Source organism: Equus caballus, chromosome X, assembly GCF_041296265.1.
Source record: "Equus caballus isolate H_3958 breed thoroughbred chromosome X, TB-T2T, whole genome shotgun sequence".
Taxonomy (NCBI): Eukaryota; Metazoa; Chordata; class Mammalia; order Perissodactyla; family Equidae; genus Equus; species Equus caballus.
The window spans coordinates 1,757,515-1,766,626 of NC_091715.1; the positions used below are offsets into that span (position 1 = coordinate 1,757,515).

Genomic DNA, 9,112 nt, shown 5'->3' on the forward strand with positions numbered 1-9,112 from the left:
TGCAGGAAGACCAAAGTGGCTGCTGTTGAGAGAGGTGAAGTAGTAAATGTGTGATGAGAGCTGGAGGCACGGGTCAGATTCTGCACGGATGTATGGATCATGCGAGTCGTTGGAGGGAGAGAAGGAGAGCTGGCATTTTAAGACCACGCTGAGTGGAGAAGGGATGAACAGGGCAAGCAAGGAAGCGGGGGCATACCCTGGGCTGCCTGGGAGGTGGTGGAGAGAAGCAGCTCAGCACGAGAGCGATTTAGGGGGGAGAACAAACAGGAACTGATGTTGAATGAAAGGTAGGAACTGAAGGGATGGAGTTAGAGTGTGACCACAGAGATTCCGCTTGAGCAATGGAGGAAGCTGGAGCTCACCGAGCTGGGAGCCGTGGCAGGAGAGACTGTCTTCAAGGGGGACATTCAGTTTTAAATGTTATCTGGGATCAGCAAAGATGCCTAAGCATCATCTTAATCGAGATGTCACTCAGTTATGAGATTGTGGGTGACTAGTATTGTTTCATATACTGATCTCTGTTGTAAGAAAATTTTAAAAACCTTGTCATGGTGTAGAATGGAATGTGGATGTAAAGTTCCCCTGGTGCATCTCTGGGAGATCTTATAGGTACATTGGGAACCAGGAATGCTGTAGAATGGGATTCCTCCATGTGGGTCTGTCCAGACCATGGCATGCCCCATGGCAGAGCTGGAAATCTGGGAATAATTTATCTAACTGGCTAGCAAATATTTATTTAGAGTTTACTCTTGGTCAGGAAAGAGTGTGTGTGTGTAGTTTTTAAATATCTTATCTTTGCTGCTGGATATTCAAGGCTGCTTCTTGAGTTTTTATCTTTCTCCCATTATAGGCGATGTTGCAGCGAACATCCTGGCACCACTGTTTTTCCTCAGTGAGTGCGCGGAAGCAAATATTCAGAAGTGAAAATGCCAGGAAGAAGGCTATGCAATTTTGATAGATTTTTGTCAACTAGCTTGCCAAAGTTTGGAACATGTTACATTTCCAACAACAGTGCCTGAGAGTGGATACTCAATCCTACCATTATCTGGATTTATTTCTATAGTTAATTATTTTATTTGTATTTGTCTTGCCTTTCCATCTCTCTCTGTCTCTCTCTCTGTTTTGGCCTGCTTTTAGTTTAATTATTTATTCTAAGTGTGTTTTGTTTATATCTAATAATGTGATAGTCAGACACTATATTTTAATTTTTTAAAGAAATGTAAGCCTGAATCCTTTATATACTTAATTAACTTATTATGAGATCCAAAGGTAATCATATTTACCTTCTGAAAATAGAAAATAGAGGGATCTTGGAATTCAGTAAATGCAAACATCCATTCCTGATTTTCACAATATTTTTGTTCTGTATTCTGGTTTGATTTTGTTTTTGAGGCCCCAGCAGACATGATTCTGAAGGTCATTTATTTATCCAAGTTATAGTCTCTGGATATTTAGTGCTTTCTTTACTCATTATCGAGGGTCACTTTCCTTCAATTTATTTATTTTTTATTTTTTTGCATTGTTTGTGAACAATGTTGTATTGGATTTGTTATTGTTACTTTTAAGTGAGTAAAATACGTGTATATATATATATATATATATATATATATATATATATATTTGGTGAGGGAGATTGTCCCTGAGCTAACATCTGTGCCAATCTTCCTCTATTTTGTATGTGGGATGCCGCCACAGCATGGCTTGATGAGCCGTGTGTAGATCTGCACCCGGGATTGGAACCCGTGAACCCTGGGCCACTGAAGCAGAGCATGCAAAGTCAACCACTACACCACCAGGCTGGCCCCTTTCCTTCAATGTAAAATGCATCATTCAGCATGTCCGTTACTCAATAAAACTGTTAATTTGGTGGGGGGCACACTTCAGGACCAGGGTTCACTCAAGTGAGGGAGTGGGAGGAGGAAGCACCTATGGCAAGATTGTGGAAGAGCGTGGTTTAGCCAGTCTGATGCAAATTCATAAATCAAACAGCCCGTTAGAGAAGTCAGTTGTCATCCCCTCTAATAGCAATTGCCAGAAAGAATAGCAGTGGAATAGTCATTTTTAAAAAATTCCAAGACCAAAGCAATCAGCAGCCCCTCCAATAATTCTTTTGGGTAGCCGTGCTGCCATGCAAAATTACCACCAGCTCCACGAGGAAACAGCCATTGACATTCTCCTCCCAAAATACTGTAATTTCACTCCCTTGAAGAACATTTTCTCTGGCTGTACAATTCCAACTTGACCAAAACTTTATCTTAGCTATTAAACACATCGTTCCAAGGCCGTCCAGGTCCTGGCTGTTTCTGTTCTAACTGAAAGTTGAAGCAGCATCAAGTTGAAGGAAGTCTCTGTTTTCTCTCTGGCTTCTTGCATATTTGTTCTTTGCTTTTGGAGTCCTGTGGTTTTACCTTGACGGGATGAGTTATGAGTTCCTTTTTATAGACTAGGCACAGGATTCGTTGAGCGTCCTGAATCTGTGGACTCCACCTGTGGTGGTTCTAGGAAGTTCTCACCATTCTCTCTCCAGCAGGAGAGATCCATCCTCTCCTTCTCCTCTCTTTAGGGAACCTGGTGAGATGTATATGAGACCTGATTCTACCCTCCATATTTCAGAACTCTTTCTTCCATACTTTCTGCTTTTCTCTCTCCTTGTCCTATATTTTGGGTAATTTAATTAGATTGTTGATATATTTTTTCTCTTGTTCAACCTTCTAATTTGTCCAATCAACTATTAAGTCAGTCCAGTGAGTTTTAAACTAAAACGATTGTATTTTCCATTTCTACACGTTTGGGCTGGTTCTTTTCTCTAATTTCATATACAATCTTGTTCTTATGTGTATCAATTGTTCTATTTCTTAAACAAATAAAACATACACATTCTACATCTCAAAATTCCAATGGACGCATTCTTTGTGGATACAATTTTGCTTCCTTCTTTTGGGGCACCTGTTCCTGTTTTGGGCAGTTTGTCCATTGGAAAGATTTGGGGGTTTCGGAATGTTATGGGTTCCTCTTGATAAGTTATGTGATTTTGTTTCTACCAGGTTATATACGACCATGAGAATCATGTCTGTTGGGGCTTCAAAAACTAAATCAAACCAAATATATAACAAAAGAAGCATGAGAGAAGTGTGAAAATCAAGAATGGAGTTTTCATTTTCTGAATTCAAGATTCCTCTATTTTCAGAAGGTAAATATAATTAACTTTAGATTTGATAAGTTAATTAGGTTTATTAAGCATGCATGTTTCATATTTCTTTAAAACTGGAGACATTATCAGTCTAAAACTGCTTTAACCTGAATTGCTGGCTTGCGTTTCTCAGACTGCACGGGTAATGCAGGTTTGGGGTGTAGCACCTGTGTGACAGCTGACTTGAGGTGCCATGTTCAGCAGAGAGATGTTTTTCTGTTCTTATCATGCAGATCAAATGAGGAACTGTCACCGTGCAGGGAACAGCTGTTTTCTGTGGCAGATGGGAAGAAGGGATGTGGCCAATGACAATTATCCCTTAAAGCTGCCCCGGAATTGACACGTCTCTTTGCTCCTACCTCTTTGAATGAACTAGTCTCATGCCCATGCTGACTCCAAGGGGCCAAGAGATGCAATCCAACCATCTGACTGGGACGAACCAGGTACAGTTGATTCTCATTATCCACCATTAAGTTCTGTTCAGTTGCTGCCAACACTAAATTGGTGCGTAATAAACCGTGTTCCTAGGGGATGGACAGGGTAAGTTTCCTGAGAGCTTCTGGTCACCACATGTTCATCAACCCATCAACACATAACCTGGTTTTATGTGTGTTTATGTTTAAGGACATTAAATATATATTATATTAAATATTATATATTGTTAATAATAATATATATTGTTAGTTATATTATATATTGTTGGTTCATTAACATTGAGCTCGCAGCCAATGGGCGCTGTAACTCTTGCCTAAAGGAAGCTCATCTAACACGTAATTTCTCTGTAAGGTACATGGCAGCCTTCTTGCACTTAGAAACACTAGGCAGCCCTTCAGCACTATACCTGGGGGCCATTTTAAACAGAAAAATCACCGCCCAAAAGCACAAAAATGCAAAAGCGTGGCAGTAACTATACCAAGGAAAAGACTGCTGACAGGAGGAGAGCTGAAACAAGAAAGCAGGGCGTCGGTTCCTTCATCCTCAGCTGGGAACTCAAATTTTCTGTGATTGAGCACGAACGTGCTAAGTATTGATTTGGGGGTTACAAATACATCTTGGCCAGTAGGCAAATTTGCAAATATGGAATCTGCAGATAAGAAGAACCGACTGTAAGTCTGAGTAGCATGAAGACCCAGGGCATAAACTATGAATGTTCTGTTATCTTGGATGCAAAATGGTAGCAATTAGCTTTTCCTGCAGAGCAATTCACCCTCCAGTTAGTGGCTTGAAACAATGAGCACTTATTATTTCCTGCAATTGTGTGGGTCAACTGGGAGATCTTTTTTCTGGGAGATCTGTTTCTGTGTGGGATGGGGGAATGTTGTATCAGACTCCTGGGATCGGTGGAAACTGAACCTCAATTCCGTAGGCTCTGCAGTGCCCAGCCCATCCTTCTGACTTCTCACCCTCACTTACAGCTTCAGAATCTGAGTATTCTTTACTAATTTGCCAATTCGCTGATGCACTTTTTAAAAACGTATACGTTGATCTTTTGTTCAGCACTGTTTACAGCTGTTATTGGCAGGATGAAGAAGCCAAGTCCCATAATTTCTTGTTTCTAAGTACTCAATGATCTAAATGGAATTAGGTTATTAAAGTTGTATCCATGTGGACCAAATGAAAAAGATTCCGGGCTATAAATTTCTAAGTGTTTGCTATGGTGGCAGCATTTTGCATGCAAATACTCTTCAAAGACAAGTAGTCAGGGGTTCAGGGGTGGGTTTGTATCAGTAAGAAAATGCCCAGTCGCTAAGGGAACTGCATTTGGAATGTTGGATTTGCAGGTGGTTATTTTCACGTGAATCATGTCAAAAATATTCATCGCAGCGTGGAAAATGTGGTTCAGTGTAACTATAAAGCCGATGATTCTTTCTTGGGGAAAATTATTCTTGGATCGTTGCGTTGGAGAGTGGCTATAGTTTCGTGAATGGCACAGCCTGCTTTTGTGACCACTCTCGCCCTGGTTGGAGAAGTTTTGTATGGAATTGTATGTCCGGGCTTTGATTCACGACTGAAGGATTCCTTTCAATAATCTTAGGAGCCTCTTGTCTGAAAGGGTGGTTCTGCACCGCCCACTGTGTCAGAGGATAATGCAGCCTTGCTCCTAAGGGGAGGCAGGAAGCGAGCAGAGAAGAACATTTAGGCTATTTTATCAAAGAGCAAATCATATAACTGCAACCGGCATTCAGAAATGACCTTCTAATCTGAATAAGGATCTCCCTCGAGGCCAGACTATCACAACAAGATTTGGCAGGTAGACTAGCCGTTGGGCATCCATGAATATGTGGAGCCAGAGGCATGTAAAATGCTTGTCTAGAGAGAATGCCTTGCATTTTGCATCAGTCATTTCAAAGTAGCGTCCCTTCCTAAAATTTTTAATTGTGGTAAAATAGACATAACACAAAATTTACCATCCTGACCGTTTTTCAGTGTGCCGTTTAGTAGTGCTAAGTACCTTCATGTTATTGTGCAAACATCACCACCATCCACCTCCAGAACTTTCGTCGTCTTGCAACACCAAAACTCTGTCCCCATTACACAGCAACTTCCCATTCTCGCCTCCTCCAGCCCCTAGTAACCATCATTTTTCCTTCTGTCTCTATGAATTTGATCATTCTAGGGACCTCATATACGTGGGATCATACAGTATTTGTCCTTTTGAATCAATTATTTCATTTAGCATAACGTGTTCGAGGTCCGTCCACATTGTAGCATGTGTCAGAATTTCCTTCCTTTTTAAGGCCGAATAGTATTCCATTGTATAGATGGACCGCAGTTTGTTTATCCATTTCCCTCCTTTTAAAGGAAGCTGTTATATGGCATCATAGAGTGGGGGTGATTACTTTCTCTATATTGATAAAGAGGAGCCACATCCACAGCTAATCAAGTCATGGAAAGAACCTAAATACTTCCCTTTACTCCTGGGTTGGGAAGACACAACCCCTGGGGAGAGAAGCCCTCTTTGTCTGATCACAGTTGGTGAAATAAATTAAAAAAGACATTCGGAAGGCACATATAACCCTTTGGGTCTCCCTTCCCTCTCTCCAGACTCTAACTGAGTTGAATTTCACAGTTGAGGAGGCTGGTTTGTTGGAGGCTGGAGATCTGGGTTGTTGATCTGCACACTCGGGCCGGGTAAATCCTGTTCTTCCAGGCTCCCGGGTGACTGACCATGTTCCTCTCCACCCTCCCAGATAAGAATTAGAAGAGCTCAAATTGCACCGTAGTTTCTGGGAACAATGGGATCCAAGAATGTCATCTGGGCCCTGGACTCTGAACTGTCTGGGCTTCCTTGTTTTAATTCGTTGTTCTCCTATCAGAGTTACCTGGAGAAAGAGAATACCATTTGTCTCTGTTTGTTAAGACACCTGGATCGTTTTACGATAAATAGCTCCTAGGCTCTCTGCCTGCAGAACATAGTAGAGTATAGGAGTATTGTCTCCCCTTGTCTCTTTGGCACACGCCTTTGTCATAATACTCACCCCATTTTGCTACAGTTCTCTGTTTATGGATCTGCTGTTCTACCTACACTGTGAGATGGTGAAAGACCATGCTCTTCCTATTTCCAGTGCATGACGCCAGTCTTGAGTGCTGCATATGTTACCTAAGTCTTTGCTGAGTGGAGAATCCCCTCTTCAGCTCCATCCTGCAGGGATTCTCGTTCAGTCAATGTTCCTTTCCAGTGCTCCCTTTTGGGGCCCCAACTCGTCCCTTTATGCTCCCAGGCAGAGATGATCTGGCATCTGATCTCATCTGTTTCACCATCATTCCCTTAACTGAGGGATTGTTTTCCTCCTCCATCCAGCTAATTAAAGTCAGTAAAATAAATAACAAATCTGAGCAGTATCCTGGTTAGGGGGGTGATCTAAAGGCATGAGTGTAATATAGAAATATTTACTTAGAAATGGTTTCTACAAGAAGAGGTGATCAACTGAGAAAGAGAATCAATTACGGCGTCTCTCTCTAGTGATGGAGACCCGACGTAGAGAACGGAATGGTGTTGGTGTGGAGCCAGAAAGGCGTCTTCTGAAGTGCAGTTGGGGCTGAAATGGTTACCTGTCCACCGTGACTCTTCCATGTCTATCCATGCTCCTCATCTGTTGGGTTGAGTCACTGTGGAGAAATGGCTAAGGCACTAGCATCTATGTGAGCCAGACTCTCACCTCTAACCTGGGCATCGAGATGGGACCATGGGAATGAAGGCTTGCCAACGAAGTGCACATCGAATTCTCACATTTCTCTTCTGGGCCAGGTGGCAAGATAAGAGCGTGACTTCTGTTTTTGACTGAGTTGTGTTCCCCCAAAATCCATATTGTTGGAGTCCTAACCCCAGGACCTCAGAATTTGACTGTATTTGGAGATGGTGTTTTTGAAGAGGTGATTAAAGTAAAATGAGGTCATCAGGGCCTGATCCAACAGCACTGGGGTCCTGATGAGAAGTGGAGATGAGGACACAGACACGCACAGAGGGACGACCACGTGAGGACACAGGGAGAAGACAGTGTCCACACGCCACGGAGAGCGGCCTCAGGAAAAACCAGCCCTGTCCTCACCTGGATCTCAGACGTCAAGCCTCCGGGACGGTAAGACATAAATATCTGTGGTTCTTGGTTATGGCAGCCCTAGCAGGCTAATGCACTTTCTCCATCCTCTCTCCTCTGATTAAATATCCACATCCTGGTGAACTTGGAGGCAAGGGTTACAGATGTCATAGCCACAAAATGGAAGGATGCAGGGTCCCTGAACCAGCTCTTGAGGAGCGTGACCAGCCAACCGGAAACAGCCATTTTGGATTTAACAACAGCTATTTGTTAGCATCACTGAGATTTTGGATTCATTCGTTAAAGCAGCTCAGCATTACCCTAACTAACAGTGTGTGTTCACCATGCACACGGCGCTCTGCTTTGGTTAAGTGAAGCAAGATCAGGTGACCACGCGTGGCACACCTTTGCCATACATTTCCTGTCAAAACACTTTTTCCCTCTGTCCTGCGAGGGTCATCTTCTCTGCAGGATGACTGCGTCCAGCTGCGGTGCTCGGGACCCTGGTGTTTCTGTCTGATTAACGAAGGTTCCCGTTAAGCTGGAGTTCAGCTGTCTTCACTGCTAGACTTGCTTTGTGAGACTCTCTGAGGTTGTTAATAAGGTAAGATCTTTGGGTCTCAAGACAAAGAGAGAAGATAATTTATTTTCTACAGAGTTTTATTTCCTTAAGCTCTATCTTCCATTACATTGTAGAGGGCGTTTCAGTAAATGATGTATGAAATTAAAAAAAAATCTGTATGATTTCACAGCAAAGGGCATGCATATCTAGAGAACAACTCTGAAATGATGTAGAAAAATAGATATCTATTTTTCTTTCTAAAAATTAAAGGCTTATGCTTTGGATAAATTTATGTTAATTTGCCAAACAAGATGTGGTTATTATGTGCGAGGCATTGTATAGATTCTCTGGTAAATAAAGCATGGATTTATTCTTAAGAAGTGTGCGGTTCTATTATCCAGTAGGGGGAGGAGTCAGTCACTCATTAAGTTTTACAAAGGCAGATGATGGTGTCATCTTGTGAGGTAGTGAGAGCAATGGGAAGGATACAGAAGGAGAAACATGTGGAAAGGGCGAGTGACTATTTTGGTTTTTAAGTGGATACTGTTTAAGACTTCTAAGGCAATTTGGAGCGTGAATTCATTATTAAGGTGTCCTAGGTTGAAGAGTGGCACCTTAAAAGGTATCTCCAAATCCTACCAGAACCTGTGAATGCAAACTTATCTGGAAATAGGGTCTTTGCAGATGATCCTAGTGAAGTAAAGGATCTGAGATGAGGTCATCCTGCATGAAGGTGACCCCAAATCCAGTGACAGTGTCCTGATCAGAGACAGAAGAGAAGACACAGACACAGAGGAGAAGCCACGTGAGGACGGAGGCAGA

At 42.3% G+C, this 9,112-nt stretch overlaps 1 protein-coding gene across 1 annotated transcript in view; it reads left to right on the plus strand.

Annotated features, from left to right (window-relative positions):
- Positions 1-8,667, plus strand: part of LOC111771627 (translation initiation factor IF-2) — a 115,499-nt gene extending 106,832 nt beyond the window's left edge. The window contains exons 5-7 of the mRNA XM_070258288.1: positions 3,045-3,190; positions 3,424-3,633; positions 7,090-8,667. The gene's annotated coding sequence lies outside the window, so the exon portion shown is untranslated. The remainder of the gene's footprint in view (positions 1-3,044; positions 3,191-3,423; positions 3,634-7,089) is intronic.
- The last annotated feature ends 445 nt before the right edge of the window (positions 8,668-9,112 follow it).